Genomic DNA, 22,849 nt, shown 5'->3' with positions numbered 1-22,849 from the left:
TGGTACTAATTTGTCATTTTTAATTGGCACTGTCCTTGAAGTTCAGCAGCAGATAAAATTTACTAATTTGAGAAGAGAGAACAAATGACACTACTTTTGTAAAAACTGATGGTCTTGGCCAGATAAGATGGGAAAAGAACATTGAACCAGGAATTAGGTTAAACTCAAGCCAGAGATTGACCACAAGCTTGGTCAGGTTTTCTATGGGTGTTGGCTTCTCTGGGATAAAGTGAAGTGCTAATTTAGATAAGGTCTAAGATTCTTTCCCACATTGACATTCTGCTGTGACTCATCAGTGTGGCTTTCATCGTTCTCAATACTCAAAGCTGTAAGCTTAGGTATAGATAGCTAGAATGTGTATGGGATATGGGTTGGAAGGGGTCTTCTCTTTCAGAATACTTCTTTGTGTTTTAAATTGAATTACTATGAGATATATAGTTACTAAGCTGTCCAGGACTAAAGTTTCAGTCATACAATCTTCCAACATCCATCCCTTCACTAGTGCACATTTCCTGTCACCAATGTCCCTAGATTACCTCCCTCCCACCCCATCCCCTACCCCACTCACAGCCTGCCTCCATTGGCAGACACTTCTCCTCCTCCTCCTCCTCCTCCTCCTTCTCTCTCTCTTATTTCCAGTATCCTTTTCAACAAGATGGTATAATCTCATCCTGATAGTCAACATCTAAGATTGCCCCAGGTGAACGTCCTCTCCCATACCTCCCCACCCAATACCACCCCAAGCTATTCCTACCTTCATGATGTCCCTCCAACCATTGACTTGTTTGGGTCTGAACTTGATTTATGTATAACAAGCAGAGGGCAGTTGAGGTGATGGGATATCTTTCCTGATGTTAGGCTACAGAAAGTCTGTGGCTTCCATGTCGTTACCCTTGCTCTGAGAAAAAGACAAGTGCCAGGTTGTGAGGTTCTCTAGGAGAGTTTCACAGATGTGCCTGGGACTCAAAGTCTGTCCAACCCCAACACAGACTGAGTCCTGCCTGTATAATATCTCCAAAGTGTGGCCAGGAAGGCCCCGATGGCTCTTCCCCTATCTGCTTGAATTTGGGGGAACCTCAGGGCCACTGGTCCAGCCAGGGTGGTCCGGGTAATGGGGCAGATGGGTGGAGGAAATGAGGGCCATACCGGTTGATTGATCAGTTTCCATTTATTCCATTCTTCCCACTCGCCTGCCCCAGTCTCTCTGAGGCCCCCATCCAAGTCTCACACTGCCCTCATTCCTTTCTCACCCATCACTCCTGCTCATCTCTTCATGCTCCATCTCGCAGCCTGGCTCTCTCTCTCCACGTACATGCTCCTGTATTCTTCTTCTACATTATTCTCCCTCTGTCCCCCCCTTGCTATCTCTCCACACTCCATCTTGTGGCCCTGTGCTCTCTCTCATTTCTCCAACTCTCTTGTCAACCAATTCCCCAGCACTCTGGGAGGACACTGCACCCAGTCTGGTAGCAAAATCAACATAAGAAAGCCTTTCCTAAATCAAGCTCTCACTATTCGCAGATGATATGATACTATACTTAGAGAACCCTATAATCTCCACCAAGAAACTGCTAGAAACAATAGACTTGTATAGTAAAGTTGCTGGCTATAAAATCAATACCCAAAAGTCCATGGCTTTCCTATACACAAACAGTGAGAAGAAAATGACATGAAAAAAACAATCCCGTTCATAATTGTTCCCCAGAAAATCAAGTTCCTAGGAATCAGCTTAACTAAGGAAGTAAAGGACCTGTACAAAGAAAACTACAAAACGCTACTTCAGGAAATAAAAGAGGACATGAGAAAATGGAAAGATATCCCCTGCTCATGGGTTGGGAGAGTTAACATTGTCAAAATGGCAATACTTCCCAAAGCATTGTGAAAATTCAATGCAGTCCCTATAATGATACTCATGACACTCTTCAAAGAAATGGAGCAAACACTCCTGAAATTTATATGGAACAGTAAACCCCCATGAATAGCTAAAGCAATTCTTGGGAAAAAGAAAATGGGAGGAATCAACCTCCAGAACTTCAAACTCTACTACAAAGCAGTAATAATAAAAACATCATGGTACTGGAACAAAGGCAGAGTTGCAGACCAATGGAACAGGGTTGAATACACTGACATCTCCCCTCAATCATATGATCATCTAATCTTTGATAAAGGTGCAAGAAATGTGAAGTGTAGTAAGGAAAGCCTCTTTAACAAATGGTGCTGGCAAAACTGGACGGCTACATGCAAAAAAATGGGCTCAGAACTCTGCCTATCACCATGTACAAAAGTAAGATCAAAATGGATTAAAGACCTCAACATCAGACCGGAAACCATAAGGTACATTGAAGAGTAAGTTGGCAAAACCTTCCATGACGTTGAAGTTAATGGTATCTTCAAAGATGTCACACCACTGGCTGAGCAAGTGAAAACAGAGATAGATAAATGGGATTATCTTGAACTAAGAAGCTTCTGAACCTCCAAAGAAACAGTGACCAAAATACAAAGACAGTCTACAGAATGGGAAAGAATATTCGCCGAATACACATCTGACAAGGGGTTGATGTCAAGGATACATAAACTACTGGCTGAACTCCACAAGAAGAAAACATCCAACCCCATCAAAAAATGGGGCAATGAAATGAACAGAAACTTTCTCAAAGAAGAAATCCGAATGGCAAAAAAGCACATGAGAAAACGCTCTACATCACTAATCATCAGGGAGATGTAGATCAAAACCACAATGAGATACCATCTCACACCTCAGAGACTGGCCCACATCCAAAAGAACAAAAGCAACCGATGCTGGTGCGGATGTGGCAAGAAAGGGACACTCCTTCACTGTTGGTGGTAATTCCGACTGGCTCAGCCCTTTTGGAAAACAGTATGGACCATTCTCAAGAAATTAGAAATTGAGCTCCCATTTGACCCAGCAATACCACTCCTGGGAATATATCTCAGAGAGTCAAAAATGTATAGTCGAAGTGACATCTGTACTTGTTTGTTCATTGCAGCACTCTTTACAGTAGCCAGAATCTGGAAAAAACCTGAGTGCCAAGAACAGATGACTGGTTAAAGAAACTTTGGTACATCTACACAATGGAGTACTATGTAGCTCTTAGAAAAGATGAAGTCATGAATTTTACATACAAGTGGTACCACATGGAAAGTATCATGCTAAGTGAAATGAGTCAGAAAGAGAGCGATAGACATAGAAAGATTGCATTCATCTGGGGGACATAAAGTAACAAAATAGGAGATTAATACCCAAGAATAACCGAGATCAGTACTAAGAAGATTACTCCATGGCTTAGAGGCCAGCCGGGCACTCTAGGGGAAAGGGCAGCTCAGATAGAGAATGGAGCACCAAATAAGGGTGTTTGGAGGATCCTCCCAGGAGGGGAGATACATGTTGAAAGTAGACTATGGACTGAACATGATTGCCACTCAATGCCTCTTTTGCAGACCACAACACCCAAAAGGAGAGAGAGAACAAAAAGGAATGCCCTGCCAGATAGGGTGGGATGGGGGGATGGTTGTGGGAGGGATACTGGGATCCATGGTGGTTGAAAATGGGCACTGGTGGAAGGATGGGTACTTGATCATTGTATAATCGAAACCCAAGCACAAAAATTTGTAAATCTACTACTGTACCTCATGGTGTTTCACTAATAAAAAGAAGAATAAAAAAAAAGAAAGCCCTTCCTGAGGGCCCACAAGGTTCAAAGGAAACACCATCTAGGATAGTCCATAGCCCTTTCTGACTGCCCAAGGGCAAAATACCTCTTATGGTGTTTTTCTCCTTTCCTAAGTCCAGTAACTCTATCAACATCTTAATCACTTAATCACTTAACTTCCCATTAGTCTTCGATTTGCTCGAGCGGGCGCCAGTAACGTCTCCATTTGTCCCTGTCGCGTGCTAGTGTAGCCCAATGACATCTGTTCGCTCCGGGAACATGAAGGGCCTCAAACCGATCGTTCATGATCTTGATGAAGAAGTCTGACCATCTGGAAGGTGGGCGGCCATGCGGTCTTTTGACATCCCGTGGAATCCAAACTGTAACAGCTCTAGTCCAGCGGTCGTCTTTAAATCTCATTACGTGACCAGCCCATCTGATTTTCGACACCTTGGCAAATGAGACAGCGTCCCTGATTCTTGATCGTCGGCGGATGTCAGAACTCCGGATTCTTTCTCTCATTTGAGTGAAACGTGATATTCCAAGCATAGCTCTTTCTATTCTTCTTTGGGAGACCTGAATAGCGTTCTCATCTTGTTTGCGTAGGGCCCAGGTCTCTGAGCGTGGGTATTTGACTCCCATTCTGTTGCATTATATTCGCCAGCGTGGTTTGGCGCATGCCTCAGGCAACCGCAAGCTAACGTCCGAGCTCGCAAAGCAGTGCAGAGATGCGATCAAGGAAGACCTCAAAGAGAGAAGAGCAGAAGTACTGGCAGATGCGGCAGAAGCCGGGAAAAGTATTCGTAATGCCCGCCTGTCCTTCGCCAACAACAAGATCAACATCTTAATACTAGTTATTTTTGTATGGACACTGTAAAAGATATATTTAGGCTTGTAGGGCAGCCCTCCTGGGAACATCTTGTCACTGACTCAGACTACAGAGCTCAGGCCAGATTAATCATTCCTAACCCTAGCTGGGTCGAATCTAGTTATTACATTTTGGATCATGACAGCATTTGTCCATGATCAGCTCTTAACTTATAGTTAAGCATCATGGCATTTTGGCTAAGCCCATCTCAATGCCAGGGTAGCACATAGCTTAACGCTTGCCCTGGTTCCATCCAGTCTCTCGTCGGGACCCTGATTTGGGGGGTTCTAGGAGAAAGGGCAGATAAAGTTTAGGTTGAGAGAACAGATTTCCAGGAGGAAAATATCATCTAGAGTCAAATGACTCCCACATTACAAAAGCAGAGCATTTACTGTCTTCTTGTGTCCATACAAAAGGACATTGCTCTGAATAAACTATGCAAAAGACTTAAGGAGAAGAGAAAGACAATATTTACAAGTCAATAGAGGACAAAGAAAGAAGTTACAAATAAACACAGAGGAGTGGGAGCACTATGATGGAAGAAACCCAACAAACCTAAACTGCCTGAGGCTACTCAGGAAGGACAAAACAGTAATATCCTACACTGCCAACAACCACAAGAGTGAGCTTGCAGCACATCCCATAGGCCACACCTGGATCCTTAACCCACAGCAACTGTCTTTGATAACTATAAATAGTTTCAAGGCACTAAATTGTGGACTAACTTTTTTATGCTTCATTAGTTAACTAATTCACTGCAAAGGAGTTTTTCTCCCTAACTTACAAGCTACTCTAATTCTGCTAAAGTTTTATCCTTCATTTTTAAAAATTTATTTATTTTATTAGTGAAACACCATTAGGTACAGTTGTAGACTTAAAAACTTTTGTGCTTGGGTTTTAGTTATACACTGATCGAGTACCCATCTCTCCACCAGTGCCTATTCTCCATCACCAATGATCCTAGTAGCCCTCCCACCTCCACACCCCATACCCCCACCCCGTCCTGCCTCTGTGGCAGGGCATTCTCTTTTGCTCACTCTTTCCTTCAGGATCTTGTAGTTTGTAATAGAGGAATTGAGTGGCCATTGTGTTCAGTCTATAGTCTACTTTCAGCATGCATCTTGCATCCCGAGCTGGTCTTCCAAACATCCTTTCTTTACTTGGTGTTTCCTTCTCTCTCTGAGCCACCTTTCCCCCCTGGATGTGCTGCTGGCTTCCAAGCCCTGGAGCAGACCTCCTGGTACTTATCTCAACTATTTTGGTTATTTGACTCCCATTCTGTTGCATTATATTCCCCAGATGAGTGCAGTCTTTCTATGTCTGTCCCTCTCTTTCTGGTACATTTCACTTAGCATGATACTTTCCATGTAGAACCACTTGTATGTAAATTTCATGACTTCATCTTTTCTTTTTTTTAAAAAATTTTTATTAGTGAATCACCATGAGGTACAGTTGTAGACTTACAAATTTTTGTGCTTGGGTTTCAATTATACAATGATACCCATCCCTCCACCAGTGCCTATTTTCCACCACCACGGATCCCAGTATCCCTCCCATCCCCCATTCCCTCCATCTCACCTTGCCTCTGTGGCAGGACATTCCCTTTTGTTCTCTCTCTCCTTTTGGGTGCTGTGGTTTTCAAAAGAGGCATTGAGTGGCAATCATGTTCAGTTTATAGTCTACTTTCAGCATGCTTCTCCTATCCTGGGAGGGTCCTCACAACACCCTTTACTTGGTGCTCCCCTCTCTATCTGAGCTGCCATTTCCCCTAGCATATGCGACTGGCCTCCAAGCCATGAAGTGAACCTCCTGGTACTTATCCCAGCTACTGTTGGGTGTTAGTCTCCCAATTTGTTACTTTATACTCCCCAGATGAAAGCAATCTTTCTATGTCTGTCCCTCTCTTTCTGACTCATTTCACTTAGCATGATACTTTCCATGTAGTACCACTTGTATGTAAATTTCATGACTTCATCTTTTCTAACAGCTACATGGTAGCTGTGTAGATTTACCAAAGCTTCTTTAACCAGTCATCTGTTCTCAGGCACTCAGGTTTTTTCCAGATTCTGGCTATTGTAAAGAGTGCTGCAATGAACAAACAAGTACAGATGTCACTTCGACTATACGTTTTTGACTCTCTGGGATATACTCCCAGGAGTGGTATTGCTGGGTCAAATGGGAGCTCAATTTATAATTTTTTGAGAATGGTCCATACTGTTTTCCAAAAGGGCTGAACTAGTCGGCATTCCCACCAGCAGTGAAGGAGGGTCCCTTTCTCGTCACATCCGCACCAGCACTGGTTGCTTTTGTTCTTGTGGATGTGGGCCAGTCTCTGAGGTGTGATATGGTATCTCACTGTGATTTTGATCTGCATCTCCCTGATGATTAATGATGTAGAGCATTTTCTCATGTGCCTTTTTGCCATTCGGATTTCTTCTTTGAGAAAGTTTCTATTCATTTCATTGCCCCATTTTTTGATGGGGTTGGATGTTTTCTTCTTGTGGAGTTCAACCAGTACTTTGTATATCCTTGATATCAACAACCCCTTGTCAGATGTGAGCACAGAGATTTGAATAAGCCCTGAGCACCACTAAGTGTGGCCTTAAAAAAAAACTCACAAAAACCACTATAGTGTGAGCAGCTAAGACTACAAAATGAGTATTAAATTAAGATTTAGGCACTTGACATCAAAAAAGATTTTTATATTGCTTTGTACAGTGTTCTCCTGATTCATTCATGGTAGGTTAAAAGACAAGATTCCTTCCTTTGTTTAGGGTTGAATAATATTGTATTTTATATATCAACTACATTTTCTTTATCCGTTTATCCGATGATAGACCCTTGTCTTGCTTTTATGTCTTGGCTTTTGTCAACAATACTGAAATCAACATGGGCGTACAGATATATCTTAAAGATAATGATTTTTTAAAAATATATACTTAGAAGTGGTATTTGGTGGATCCTGTTATTATTGCATGCATCTCTTTGATATTTAGTATGTTGAGCTCCTTTTCAATATTTGTTAGCCATATGGGTATCTTTGGGAAAATGTCGATTCAGTTTCTTTATCCATTTTTAATTTGGTTAATTGAATTTTCTTTTGCTATTGAGTTATAGGAACTCTGTTCATTTTGCATACTTACCCCTAAGGTAGATGATTTGAAAATATGCTCTATTCTATGGGTTGCACGTTTATTTTATTGATGGTATTATTTTTTGTGTACAAGCTTTTTAGTTTGAGGAAGTCACACTTGTCTATTTTTGCTTCTCCCCTTTACTTTTGGTGTCATATTAAATAAAACCATTATTAAGGAGAGGCTGAGCATCTTGCACCCAGATCCTCCATATTCCAGTAGGCAGGGGTCTCTTCCAGTAGGCAAGAGAACAGTGCAGAGTCTCCTGCCCCCACGCCTGGCTGTCTTCACTGGGGCCCCTTGGAGGGGAGCGGGTTGAGTTTCCCTTCCCACCCCGACCAGGGCTCCGGCAGCCAAACCAGCCAGCTCCTCCAGAACCAGCCACCACCATGCTGAGACCACTCTCCACAGGCATGAAGGTACCAGCAGAGGAACAAAGGCATGCGGGTCCCGGGGCTGAGATCTCCAAGCCTGCTCGGATCGGGGCTTGAGCATCCTCCACCTAGATCCTCCATATTCCAGTAGGAAGGGGTCACACCCACCAACTGGCCCCCTGGCGCCATGCAATCCCATCAATGGCCAAGACCCAGAGACTATAAAACCCAGCTCCCGGAAGCACGCGGCCTCATTCGTGGCTGTGCAACATCTTATTATCACATTCTTACATTGGACAAACTGGCAGGCTACCAAATGTAACCTGCCCACACGGCAGAGTCTGGCAAATTCCCCGTGGTGTACCCAATATGCCAAATACCAGTAACAATGATGGGTCTCATTCTCCTAACGCTGAAAGAGCCTTGAATATGGCACTTTTTTAAAAATATCAGGGCTGAAGTAGACATTACTGCGGCCTGCTCGAGGCAATCGATGAACAACAGGATGCTAGTGATCACGATTAAGGAGTTTATACTCTATTTTTTCTTCTAGGACGTGTACACATTCAGATCTTAAACTCAAGTTTTGAATCTATTTGTGGATGAATTTTGTGTATGTATAAGATAGGTATGATAAGTAAATTAAAAAAAAAACAACAGAGTAGAAAAGTGATTACAGGGGTTAGGAGGGTGGAAATTAGGAAGAAGTTAGTAAAATTTTCAGTTATAACTTTAGGTCCAAGGATTTAATGTGTGAAACAGGGGCTATAATTGATAATATTGTATCATGTAACTTAAATTAGTTTTAAGGGAAGAATCTAAATATTCATCAGAAAAAGAAATATTTTTGGCTGTTGGGTGGTTCGAAGAACACCAATGAAGGCAGAGTAAGGATCTTGGCCAAGACTGATTTCTGGTGCATCAGTTTCAGTTAACTAGGTACATGGATGCTGAATTATAAAGTAACAAGGAGACCTCTCTCTAAGGAATCTGTTAATTTTTTCACTTAAATCAATTAATCACTTAACTTCCTGTTAGTCATCGATTTGCTCGAGTGGGCACCAGTATCATCTCCATTTGTCCCTGTCGCGTGCTAGTATAGCCCAATGGCATCTGTTCACTCTGGGAACATGAAGAGCCTCAAACCGATCGTTCAAGATCTTTTTTTTTTACAAGGAGTTTCTGCTGTAGGCTCTATACCATATTTCTTTTTTTTTAAATTTTTTTTATTAGTGAAACACCATGAGGTACAGTTGTAGATTTACAATTTTTTGTGCTTGGGTTTGATTATACAATGATCAGATACCCATCCCTCCACCAGTGCCCATTTTCCACCACCATGGATAATATCCCCCCCACCCCCATCCCCCCATCCCCCCCTGGCTCTGTGGCAGGGCAATCCCCTGTGTTCTCTCTCTCCTTTTGGGTGTTGTGGTCTGCAAAAGAGGCATTGAGTGGCAAACATGTTCAGTCCATAGTCCACTTTCGACATGCATCTCCTCTCCTGGGAGGATCCTCCAAACACCCTTAATTTGGTGTTCCCTTCTCTATCTGAGCTGCCCTTTCCTCTAGAATGCCCGACTGGCCACTAAGCTATGGAGTAATCCTCCTGGTGCTGATCTCAGCTATTCTTGGGTATTAATCTCATATTTTGTTACTTTATATCCCCCAGATGAATGCAATCTTTCTATGTCTATCCCTCTCTTTCTGACTCATTTCGCTTAGCATGATACTTTCCATGTTGTACCATTTGTATGTAAATTTAATGACTTCATCTTTTCTAAGAGCTACATAGTACTCCATTGTGTAGATGTACCAAAGTTTCTTTAACCAGTCATCTGTTCTTGGGCGTTCAGGTTTCTTCCAGTTTCTGGCTATTGTAAAGAGTGCTGCAATGAACAAACAAGTGCAGATGTCACTTCGACTATACATTTTTGCCTCTCTGGGATATATTCCCAGGAGTGGTATTGCTGGGTCAAATGGGAGCTCAATTTCTAATTTTTTGAGAATCGTCCATACTGTTTTCCAGAAGGGCTGAACCAGTCGACATTCCCACCAACAGTGAAGGAGTGTCCCTTTCTCGCCACATCCACGCCAGCATCGGTTGCTTTTGTCCTTTTGAATGTGGGCCAGTCTCTGAGGTGTGAGATGGTATCTCATTGTGGTTTTGATCTGCATCTCCCTGATGATTAATGATGTAGAGCATTTTCTCATGTGCTTTTTTGCCATTCGGATTTCTTCTTTGAGAAAGTTTCTGTTCATTTCATTGCCCCATTTTTTGATGGGGTTGGATGTTTTCTTCTTGTGGAGTTTAACCAGTATTTTGTATATCCTGGATATCAACCCCTTGTCAGATGTGTATTCGGCGAATATCCTTTCCCATTCTGTAGACTGTCTTTGTATTTTGGTCACTGTTTCTTTGGAGGTGCAGAAGCTTCTTAGTTTAAGATAGTCCCATTTATCTATCTCTGTTTTCACTTGCTCGGCCAGTGGCGTGGCATCTTTGAAGATACCATTAGCTTCAATGTCATGGAGGGTTTTGCCAACTTTGTCTTCAATGTACCTTATGGTTTCTGGTCTGATGTTGAGGTCTTTAATCCATTTTGATCTTACTTTTGTACATGGTGTTAGGCAGAGTTCTGAGCCCATTTTTTTGCATGTAGCCGTCCAGTGATGCCAGCATAATTTGTTAAAGAGGATTTCCTTACTCCACTTCACATTACTTGCACCTTTATCAAAGATTAGATGATCATATGATTGAGGGGAGATGTCAGTGTATTCAACCCTGTTCCATTGGTCTGCAGTTCTGCCTTTGTTCCAGTACCATGCTGTTTTAATTATTACTGCTTTGTAGTACAGTTTGAAGTTCGGGAGGTTGATTCCTCCCATTTTCTTTTTCCCAAGAATTGCTTTAGCTATTCGTGGGGGCTTATTGTTCCATATAAATTTCAGGAGTGTTTGCTCCATTTCTTTGAAGAATGTCGTGGGTATTCTTATAGGGATTGCATTGGATTTATACAATGCTTTCGGTAGTATTGCCATTTTGACAATGTTAAGTCTCCCGACCCATGAGCAGGGGATATCTTTCCATTTCCTCATTTCCTCTTTTATTTCCTGAAGTAGCGTTTTGTAGTTTTCTTTGTACAGGTCCTTTACTTCCTTATTTAAGCTGATTCCTAAGTACTTGATTTTCTTTGGCACAATTGTGAACGGGATTGTTTTTTTCATGTTGCTTTCTTCTCTCTCACTGTTTGCATATAGGAATGCCATGGACTTTTGGGTATTGATTTTATAGCCTGCAACTTTACTATACGAGTCTATTGTTTCTAGGAGTTTTTTGGTGGAGGTTATTGGGTTCTCTAAGTATAGTATCATATCATCTGCGAATAGTGAGAGCTTTATTTCTTCCTTTCCTACCTGAATGCCCTTAATATCTTTTTCTTGCCTAATCGCTATTGCAAGTACTTCCAGTACTATATTGAACAGCAGTGGAGAGAGTGGGCATCCTTGTCTCGTCCCTGACCTTAGGGGGAAGGCTCTCAGTTTTTCTTCATTGAGGATGATGCTTACTGTAGGCTTGTGGTAGATGGCTTTAATTATGTTGAGGAAGGTCCCCTCGATACCCATTTTGGCTAGGGTTTTCATCATAAAGGGGTGCTGGATCTTGTCAAATGCTTTCTCTGCATCTATTGATATAATCATATGCTTTTTATCTTTTCTTTTGTTGATATGATGGATTATGTTGATTGATTTCCAAATGTTGAACCATCCTTGCATCTCTGGGATGAATCCTACTTGGTCATGGTGTATGATCTTTTTGATGAGTAGTTGGATTCTATTTGCTAGTAGTTTGTTGAGGATCTTTGCATCTGTGTTCATCAGGGATATCGGCCTGTAATTCTCTTTCTTTGTGGTATCTCTGTCTGCTTTTGGTATCAGTGTGATATTTGCTTCGTAGAAACTGTTTGGAAGTGTTTTTGATATTTCAATTTCGTGGAAAAGCTTAAAGAGGATTGGGAGTAAGTCCTCTTTAAAGATTTGGAAGAATTCACTAGTGAATCCATCCGGACCAGGACTTTTGTGCTTGGGGAGACTTTTTATTACCATTTCAATTTCCTTGATGGTGATAGGTCTGTTCAGGTATTCCAGGTCTTCTTGGTTCAGCCTTGGGAGTCTGTAGGAGTCTAGGAATTTATCCATTTCCTCGAGGTTTTGATGTTCCGTGGCATACAGTTTCTCAAATTACTCCCTGAGGATCCTTTGAATTTCTGTAGTTTCTGTTGTAATGACCCCCTTTTCATTTCTGATTCGGTTTATTAGGGTTTTCTCTCTCCCTTTCTTTGTGAGTTTTGCTAGAGGCTTATCAATCTTGTTAATTTTCTCGAAGAACCAGCTCTTGGTTTCATTGATCTTTCGGATTGTTTTTTGGGTTTCCATCTCGTTAATCTCTGCTCTGAGTTTTATTATTTCCTTTCTCCTGTTCGGGTTGTGCTCCTTTTTTTGGTCCTTCTCCAAGCTCTTAAGCTGTGAGGTTAGGTTACTTATGTGTGCTCGCTCCTCCTTCCTGAGGAATGCTTGTAGAGCTATAAACTTTCCTCTTAAGACAGCTTTTGCTGTGTCCCATAAGTTTTGGTAACTCGTGTCCTCATTTTCATTTGTTTCTAGGAATCTTTTGATTTCCTCTTTGATTTCCTGTCTAAGCCACTCGTTGTTCAGTAGAGCACTGTTTAATTTCCAGGTGTTTGATTTAGTTTTCTGTTTTTGTATGTGATTTACTTCTAATTTCAGCGCATTATGGTCTGAGAAGATTGTCGATACAATCTCTATCTTCTTAATTTTTTGGAGGCATGTTTTGTGGCTCAGCATGTGGTCTATCTTGGAGAATGTTCCATGTACGGTTGAGAAGAATGTGTATTCAGCTTTTTGTGGATGAAGTGTCCTGTATATATCTACTAAGTCCCTTTCTTCCATTGTTTCCCTCAGATGAAGTATGTCCTTGCTAAGCTTGAGTCTGGTTGATCTATCAAGAGGTGACAAAGCAGTGTTGAAGTCTCCCACTAGTATTGTGTTGCTGTTGATGTCTTTTTCCAAATCTATGAGTAGTTGTTTTAAGTACTTTGCTGGTCTCTCATTAGGTGCATATACATTTATTATTGTAAGTACTTCCTGTTGTACAGATCCTTTGATCAATAAGAAATGACCTTCACTGTCCCTTATGACCTTCTTCACTCTGAAATCGATGTGGTCTGATATTAGGATGGCTACCCCAGCTTTCTTGTGGGAGCTGTTTGCCTGTAGGATTGTTTTCCAGCCTTTGACTCTGAGTCTGTGTTTGCTTTGACTATTGAGATGTGTTTCTTGCAGGCAGCAGAATGTTGGGTTCAATTTTCTAATCCATCCTGCCACTCTATGTCTTTTAATTGGTGCGTTTAGCCCATTGACATTGAGAGAGATTATTGTTGTGGGATTTTGTCCCATTGTTCTGTTGAAATTTGGTGTATTTGAGGGGCCTTTCTTGCCTTAAAGTAGCCCATTTAGTTGTTCTTGTAACCACGGTTTTGAGTCTATGAAGTTCCTGAGCTGTTGTTTGTCTGTGAAACTGTGTGTTGTTCCTTCTATTATGAATGAGAGTCTCGCTGGGTAAAGTATTTTTGGGGAGGCATTTATTTCATTGAGTTTTTTCACTATGTCCCACCACTGTTTTCGGGCCATAAGGGTTTCATCAGAAAAATCAGCTGTGAATTTTAAGGATGCTCCTTTGTAAGAGATTTCTTTCTTCGATCTTGCTGCTTTCAGAATTTTGTCTCTGTCTAAGATTTTGGTCATTTTGATCAGAATGTGTCTTGGGGTATTTTTTTTTCGGATTTCTTCTAGCTGGTACCCTTCGGGCCTCCTGAATATGGTCACAAGTTTTCTTCAGCTCTGGAAACGTTGTAGCAATGATGTCTTTGACAATTTCTTCTTCATCAAGGTTTTCTTCCTGTACCTCTGGGACTACAATAATTCTTATGTTACCCCTCTTGGCTTCATCATGATCTTCTCTTGCCATCTGTTCCCAAATTGTGAGTCTCTTTTCCATTTTCTGCTCTTTTCTGGAGAGTCTCTGAACTTCATCTTCGAGCTCACTGATTCTGTTCTCAGCAGCTCTTACTCTGCTGCTGAGGCCTTCCACTGAGCTTTTCAATTCGCCTACGAGATTTTTCAGGTCTGACATTTCTGATTGCATTTTCCTCATTTCTGCCTTCAAATCCTCTTGTCTTCTATTGGTGTTGCTTTCCATTGTTTCTTTTAGTTCCCTAAGCATCCTAGGTAGCTCCCTCCTGAATTCCTTGTCAGAGAGGTTGTCTAACACTGCAGTACTGTTGGTGTCATCTGGGCTAGACTCTTCAATAAGAAAGTTTGGTGGGCTTTTGCGTTGCTTTACCATTGTGAAAACTGTGGTTTAGTCCTTAACATTCACTGTTACTAGTCTGCTTGATATGCAGTGTGAGTTAAGATAGGTTTAGAAGTTATTGGCTACTGTGTTTCTAGTGACTGAGTTAAACTAGAGAAGTTTCCATCGAAGAAGGTAGCTTATGGTTCCTATGGCATATGTAGTGGGAAAATATTTCGTGGCCGCGTTAGCGGCCGCAGGTCCGGAAACCGTCCCTGGCACTGAACGAGGAGTTGGGAACGTCAATGGAGCTAGCTGTGCATGCGCAGAGAGGGTCCCAGGCCTTTGGGGGCGGGCTGTACCTGGTTGGAATAGGAGCCGTTCGCTTGGTTGCCCAGAGCTGGGCCTCCATGCCTGTCCCGCGCAGACCAAGGGTGAAACTGGCTTTCTAGGAGGTGGAGCTAGCTGGGCATGCGCACAGAGGGTCCCAGGCCCTTGGGGGCGGGCTGTACCTGGTTGGAATAGGAGCCGTTCGCTTGGTTGCGCAGAGCTGGGCCTCCGTGCCCGTCCCGCACAGACCAGGGGTGAAACCGGCTTTCTAGGAGGTGGAGCTAGCTGGGCATGCACACAGAGGGTCCCAGGCCCTTGGGGGCGGGCTGTACCTGGTTGGAATAGGAGCCGTTCGCTTGGTTGCCCGGAGCTGGGCCTCCGTGCCCATCCCGCGCAGACCAGGGGTGAAACTGGCTTTCTAGGAGGTGGAGCTAGCTGGGCATGCGCACAGAGGGTCCCAGGCCCTTGGGGGCGGGTTGTACCTGGTTGGAATAGGAGCCGTTCGCTTGTTTGCCCAGAGCTGGGCCTCCGTGCCCGTCCCACGCAGACCAGGGGTGAAACCGGCTTTCTAGCAGTTGGAGCTAGCTGGGCATGCGCACAGAGGGTCCCAGGCCCTTGGGGGCGGGCTGTACCTGGTTGGAATAGGAGCCGTTCGCTTGATTGCCAAGAGCTGGGCCTCCGTGCCCGTCCCGCGCAGACCAGGGGTGAAACCGGCTTTCTAGGAGGTGGAGCTAGCTGGGCATGCGCACAGAGGGTCCCAGGCCCTTGGGGGTGGGCTGTACCTGGTTGGAATAGGAGCCGTTCGCTTGGTTGCCCAGAGCTGGGCCTCCGTGCCCGTCCCGCGCAGACCAGGGGTGAAACCGGCTTTCTAGGAGGTGGAGCTAGCTGGGCATGCGCACAGAGGGTCCCAGGCCCTTGGGGGCGGGCTGTACCTGGTTGGAATAGGAGCCGTTCGCTTGGTTGCCCAGAGCTGGGCCTCCGTGCCCGTCCCGCGCAGACCATGGGTGAAACCGGCTTTCTAGGAGGTGGAGCTAGCTGGGCATGCGCACAGACGGTCCCAGGCCCTTGGGGGCGGGCTGTACCTGGTTGGAATAGGAGCCGTTCGCTTGGTTGCCCAGAGCTGGGCCTCCGTGCCTGTCCCACGCAGACCAGGGGTGAAACCGGCTTTCTAGGAGGTGGAGCTAGCTACCGTTCATGATCTTGATGAAGAAGTCTGACCATCTTTTGACATGCCGTGGAATCCAGTTGGTAACAGCTCTTGTCCAGTGGTCGTCTTAAAATCTCATTACGTGACCAGCCCATCTGATTTTTGACACCTTGGCAAAGGAGACAGCGTCCCTGATTCTTGATCGTCGACGGATGTTGGAACTCCGGATTCTTTCTCTCATTTGAGTGAAACGTGATATTCCAAGCATAGCTCTTTCTATTCCTCTTTGGGAGACCTGAATAGCATTGTCATCCTGTTTGCATAGGGCCCAGGTCTCTGAGGCATATGTTAATGCAGGAAGAACAGTGGAATCAAAGAGATGTGCCCGGAGCCTGAGGTTCTTCATCCTCTTAGCTATTTCTACGACGTTCTTGAAGGCGTTCCAAGCCGCTCTCTTCCTCCTGCGCAGCTCGGGTGCCAGGTCATTTGTCATGTTGACTTCTTGACCTAGGTACACATAGCTGTTGCATTCGGAGATGGTCGTTCCATTGAGAGCGAATGGGGCATCAGGAACAAGGCTGTTTCTCATAAACATTGTCTTCGTAAAATTCAGCTGTAGTCCTACCTTTCCACACTCACGGTCAAAGTCAGCCAGCATTTGTGCCACTTGGCTGATGTTTGGTGTTATTAAAACAATGTCATCAGCAAAGCGGAGGTGGTGTAGTTGCCGACCATCTATCTTCACTCCCATTCCTTCCCATTCCAGTCGTCGCATGATGTTCTCGAGGTTGGCACTGAAGAGTTTCGGTGAAATGCTATCACCCTGCCGAACCCCTCTCTTGACATCAATGATTACTTCTTTGTAGAATGGTGAGATCCTGGTAGTGAATCCGCAATACGGCTCACGGAGGATCTTGACGTATTGGGCTTGAATGCCCTGATTGGCTAGGGCTTCAATGACCGCTTCCCTCTCAACAGAATCAAAGGCCTTCTTTAAATCAATGAACATTAAACAGAGCGGCATCTTGAACTCCTGAGAACCTCAATGAGCTTGCTTATCATGTGGATATGGTCAATGGTGCTGAATCCTTTGCGGAACCCTGCTTGCTCGCATGGTTGTCCTTCATCTAGTGTTCTGCCAACCTATTTAGGATGACTTGAGTGAACAACTTGTAGATGAAGACAATAGGCAGATCGTGTGATAGTTGCCAATGTCATGGATGTCTCCCTTCTTGAACAGTAGGACGGTCCTGCTGGTTTTCCATTGGGACGGAACCTTGCATTCAGACAGGTAGCGTGTGAAGAGCCGAGACAGTGTATTGATGAGTACTGACGGCAGGTTCTTCAGGTATTCAGGTCTGACCTTGTCTGGGCCGGGTGCTGTTCGTTTCTTTACTGACGAAATGACGTGTCGGATTTCGGAAGGAATGACGTTGGGAATGACATATCCATCCTGTGGAATTTGGTATGTCGGCAAGTGGACATGGCTATCAAAGAGATTTGAGTAGAAGTCATGCATAATCTTCTCCATTGCCGTTCTGGAGGATGTGATGGATCCATCAGGACGTCGGAGGGCAGTCATCTTGGTCTTGTAGTTGGCGAAGGACAGACGGGCGTTACGAATACATTTCCCAGCTTCTGCCGCATCTACCAGCACTTCTGTTCTTCTCTCTTTGAGGTCTTCCTTGATCGCATCTCTGCACTGCTTTGCGCGCTGGGACGTTAGCTTGCGGTTGCCTGAGGCATGCGTCAAACCACGCTGGCAAATAAGCTCAAGAGTTTTCGAAGACAGGCTTTTTTTGTGGCTATCTCTCTCTTGGTGTTGCTCGCACATTCATGGAGGTGCTGTACCAGTCGATCGGGTTCCTCATCAATGTTGTCAACAATGGCATCTTCCCATGTTGCCCCAATGGTGCCAAATAGCTCCCAGTTGGTGGTCGTTCTTGGAGTTCTCTTTTTAAACTTTGCAGCCATTTCTCCCCACTCTGTGAAGTAGAATTTTGCATGAAGGAGATGGTGGTCCGATCCTGTTTGGAATTTTGGGATAACAGCGATATTGGTCAGGTAAAACCGTCGATTGAATATGATGTGGTCTATTTCATTGTGGAAGACAAAAATGATCGTCTGTACTTTCAATGCACATACGCTAGCATCAGATGCATCCATCGAGGACCTGATGGTACAAGTGGGAATGATCAAGTATGACATCATTGGTCTGACCGAGACAAGAAGGCACGAATCTCACCATGCTGTTTTCGACACTGGAGAAGAATTGTTCCTTGAACATGAGATAAAAGAGGTGTCGGAGGCGTCAGTGTCCTTGTCAACACAAACTTGGCCATGAGCATTGATTCATTTGAATGCCTAACAACCCGAATCGGATGTTTACATTTGAATAGATGGTGGCTCACTGCCAGCAGTTTCTATCTTCGTTGTCTACGCACCAACATCTCATTATGATGAAAGAGAAATCGAGAAATTCTACATGGAGCTGGAGAAGTTCTATAAAGAAGACCACATCTTCTACAAGATCATTGTAGGTGATTTTAATGCCAAGATAGGACCGAGTAGATCAGCTGAAGAACTTCACATCGGGACCCATGGCCTAGAATGGAATGAACAGGGTGAGAGACTGTCTGAGTTCATCATGTCAACCAAGACCATCCATGGTAACTCACAGTTCCAGAAGGCAGAATCTAAACGTTGGACATGGGAGTCTCCCTGTGGCCGATTCCACAACGAAATAGACCACATCATATTCAATTGACGGTTTTGCCTGACCAATGTCGCTGTTAGTTTTTTCACTGAAGAAAAAAGTTAGATTAAGGAGAGATTTGTATAGTAAAGAATAAGCACACAAAAGAGTTAGTCACTGCTGTACATTTCAAGGAACCAAGTGCACCCTTAGTGACTGTGTTGGTCATAACCAGTGTCATGACTTATATCAATTGTTGATAAATCTAGATATATTGATAATTGTTGATAAATCTAGATATATTCATTAGCTACAATCATTTAATCAAAGGAATTTTAAAATAGGACTTGGAAGAACATATTCTTCTGGTGAACTATATAATTGGCTTGGTAATGAGGAAAATTCTATCAGTCAGTTTTTCAGACTCTCCATATTTCTTGCTGTAGTCCAGAAGGATAAGCCCATTCTTACAAGAGAACGGGAATTTAAATAGAAATGGAAAAATAATGATCATGTGGTTGGAACCTAGGAGATTGTGCTAAGTGAAGTTGAAAAGAGAAAGATAAATGTCATATGATTTTCACTCATATGTGAAATTAAAGAAATAAAACAAATAATCAACCAAACTAAGACAAACCCTTAGATTTTGACAACAGAATGATAATTACCAGAGGGGAGAAAATAGTAGTATAGATGTGAAATGGGTAGAAAAGGTTGATTGTATGGGTTGGGAGGGAAACTAGACCTTGGTGGAAGGCATTATGTGATAGACTTTTGTCCAAGTGTGAAGCTGTATTCTTGAGACTTATATAGTGAGGTAAATAAATGGATCCTCAAAATAACAAAATTAAAACTCTTAGTACATAGGTACTGTACATGGAATGGAATCAAATGTTTGTAACTGTGCTAAAGCTATTGCATACACCCCCAAACTCAAAGGCAAGAGTTTGAATCATATATTTGACTCTCTTTACTCTGATTTAACATTTTTTTAAAATTTTTGTATCACACCTGGCAATGCACAGGGATTACTCCTAGCTCTGCACTCAGGAATTACCCCTGGCAGTGCTCAGGGAACCATATGGGATGCTAGGGATCGAACCCAGATTGGCCGTGTGCAAGGCAAATGCCCTACCCACTGTGCGATTGCTCCAGCCCCCCAATTTCACATTTTACAAACAACCTTTTGCATAATTGTTGAGTGTCCAGCTTGATGAGTCTCAGAAAAATACTGCACTGCCTTAATAAATCTTTGGTCACATGACTATTCAATTTATGATTATTAATGAATTTGTAGCTTGCATTACACTCACCTCAATCACCTAGTCATGTACTTTGTTCATTTCAAAGATTACTTATTAAATAAAATTTCCACCTTACTTATGGAGGTTCTGCTTCACTATGTCTGAGATAAAGCTCAAGAATTTTCTTTTCTATTTTTTTTATGTAGGAGTACTGCTATTTATTCAGCCACTGATTAGTTGATTAAATTGGGCATAAATTCCACTTTATTTTTTTTATAATTTTATTTATTTATTTTTCTTCTTATATTTATTGAATCACTGTGGGAAAAGTTACTAAGCTTTCAGGTTTAAGTCTCGGTCATACAATGATCAAACACCTTTCCCAAGGCTCAAGAATTTTTATTTCTAACAAGTTCCCGGAAGCTATTCATCCAGGAATTAAAATTTGAGACTCACAGGGAAGGTTTTTAGGACAATGACAAGATTTACTTTCTGAGCCCACTGTGCAGAGGATTGGACGTCAACTTTGGTCACTTCTAGCTAGATGTCATCTGACAAGATTATTTAATGTCTATGTAACTATCTTGTCCCTGCTGGAAACCATCCTGTCTTAGGGATCATCTTTTAATTATTGCTGAGAATATGGTATTGCCTACAACTCAAATCTGTCCCAATCTTATGGTTTATATAAGAAACTGTTTTCTTTAATAAATCCCCAATTTTCACTTTGATTATATATTATTTTCTAATTATGAGTAGTTAACTTTGTCATTATCTCAAAAAGACACAATCTAGTAACCTTTCCATATATTATGTATTTATATGTGTGTATACATATATATACCTTAATATATATATGTTTATATATGTATAAGAATTCTCACTCTTGGAGAACCAGGCAGGCTACCGAGAGTATCCTGCCTGCACGGCAGAGTCTGGCAAGTTCCCTGTGGGGTATTCGATAATGCCAAAACCCACTAACAATGATGGATCTCATTCCCCTGACCCTGAAAGAGCCTTTATTGTGTCACTTGCTAAAATCCCATGGCTAGGACGAATGGAGACATTACTGGTGCCTGTTCGAGGAAATCGATGAACAACAGGATGACAGTGATACAATATTTTGCTTTTTGGGTCACACCCAGAAATGCACAGGGGTTACCCCTGGCTCATGCACTCAGGAATTACTCCTGGCAGTGCTCCAGGGACCATATGTGATACTGGGAGTCAAACCCAGATCGGCCGCATGTAAGGCAAATGCCCTACTCACTGTGCTATCACTCCAGCCCCAAATATATTTTTATTTAATAAAATCTCCCCAAATATTTATTTAGTCCAACAAACAAAACCTTTTTTTTTTCAGAATAAGGCAGATAAATTTACACAATTTTGAAAACTCTACCAGAGTCTTTGGGAAAAATCTCTAATGGCTATACCTAGAGCTCAGGTTAGAATTCTTGCTCTTAAGATCTCTCAATCTCCAGAAGGATCTGAACTTTCTGTCTGTAGCAAAGGATAGGAAAATAACCTCTGCTTTTGTTGCATGCTTGGGAGTATACTGGCCAAACAGAGCTTTAAAACATGGGATCTGTGTTCTTTCCATCTCTGGGTTCTTGGCACTAAGCCCCTCATGCTATCACTTTATGTATACTCCTTTTCTTACTTTACCTTCAGTTACTACAGATGTGAGGTGGGGGAGGAAGAAAAAGAATAATTAGAATTGATAGAGACTTCTTGTTCTAGCTGCTTGATAAACCAGCTCTGACTGTACTGGGTTTTCTTTGTACTTGTTGCAAAGGTTTATGGCTAAGTAAGAAAGAAGATTTGAACTTAAATACAAAAACATTCTAATGCTTGGTTGGTTATACTGTTCACTCCTTTATCACTTGCATTGTCCTTCTCCAAATCATTTGTCCTCTGGTGGCTCTTGACAAGGTGCCTGCACAAAATTAACAGGCGTGCAAAGCCTGGATGAGCAAAATTGATTCGCCTATAATCTGTTTGTGAAATGATCAGGACGTGGTTGAAGTGATTTTAATTTCAGAGCTCAAGTTGCCAGTCTGTCTTTTTGTCAGACAATTAGTTCCACTGGCTGGCTAAGAATGCCATGCTGCAGACTGCTGTGGGGACTCGGCAAATGTAAGCACCATAGCCCTTTTTCCTTTTCCTTCCTTTGAGTGTTCCTCACACCAGGTTTTCTTTATCTCTTTGGCTTATTTTGGGGGGAAGTCTCTGCTTGATACCAGACTCAGTGACTTTGCTAGGCATGGTGCAGTGGAGAAGCGCACACTGGCTAACAACCCAGAAGAAAGGAAACAGAATGGGTAAAATTCTGCTAGTAGATTTTTCTTCACTGGCTATCAGCGTGTTTTAAGCTTTTCAGTATGTAATTTCATTTAATTTTTTCAATTCAAAAGTTAGGTACTGATAGCTGCATCAGATCCACAATGAAACCAAAGGGCAGAAAAAGTTTGGTAATTAATCAGGTGTAGTCAGTCGCTGTATAGAATGCCTTTGGTCCCCCAACTGTGCTTGCTTGCTCACAGAAACCATTGCCTCCTGGAATTTGGGGGAGAAGCCGTACTTGAATCAAGAGACAGGAAAATAGCAGCCTCAACTGTACACTTCTACCCAGTAGGCAAGGGCTTGGTGTGTAGCCTCCAAATCTGACCAACTCACTTGTTCCATTGAAGGTACATGACTGGCATCAAGAAGTCACATCTGTATTTGTTCAGTGGTTGAAATACATAAGCCCATCTGACTATACATTGGTCTTGTATTAATTTATGGTCACTTTATCTGAATTAAGGAGAGCACCCACCCATTCCTGAAGTAAGTGGAAAGGACTTCTGAGTTGTTGTTGTTGCTGCTGTTTTTAAATTTCAAGGTAGCAACTTACCCATAAAGGTTGAAGTGGCAGATAGCAAGCAGATACTCTTTCCTGTGTACTTCGCTTTCCATCTCCACATTTCAGAGAGAAGACATCTCTATGATCAGAGAAACTTCTCTTGGA

The sequence above is a fragment of the Sorex fumeus genome, unplaced genomic scaffold (assembly GCF_029834395.1).
Source record: "Sorex fumeus unplaced genomic scaffold, SorFum_2.1 ptg000098l, whole genome shotgun sequence".
In the NCBI taxonomy this organism is placed as follows: Eukaryota; Metazoa; Chordata; class Mammalia; order Eulipotyphla; family Soricidae; genus Sorex; species Sorex fumeus.
Note: the sequence above shows the minus strand (reverse complement) of the source record.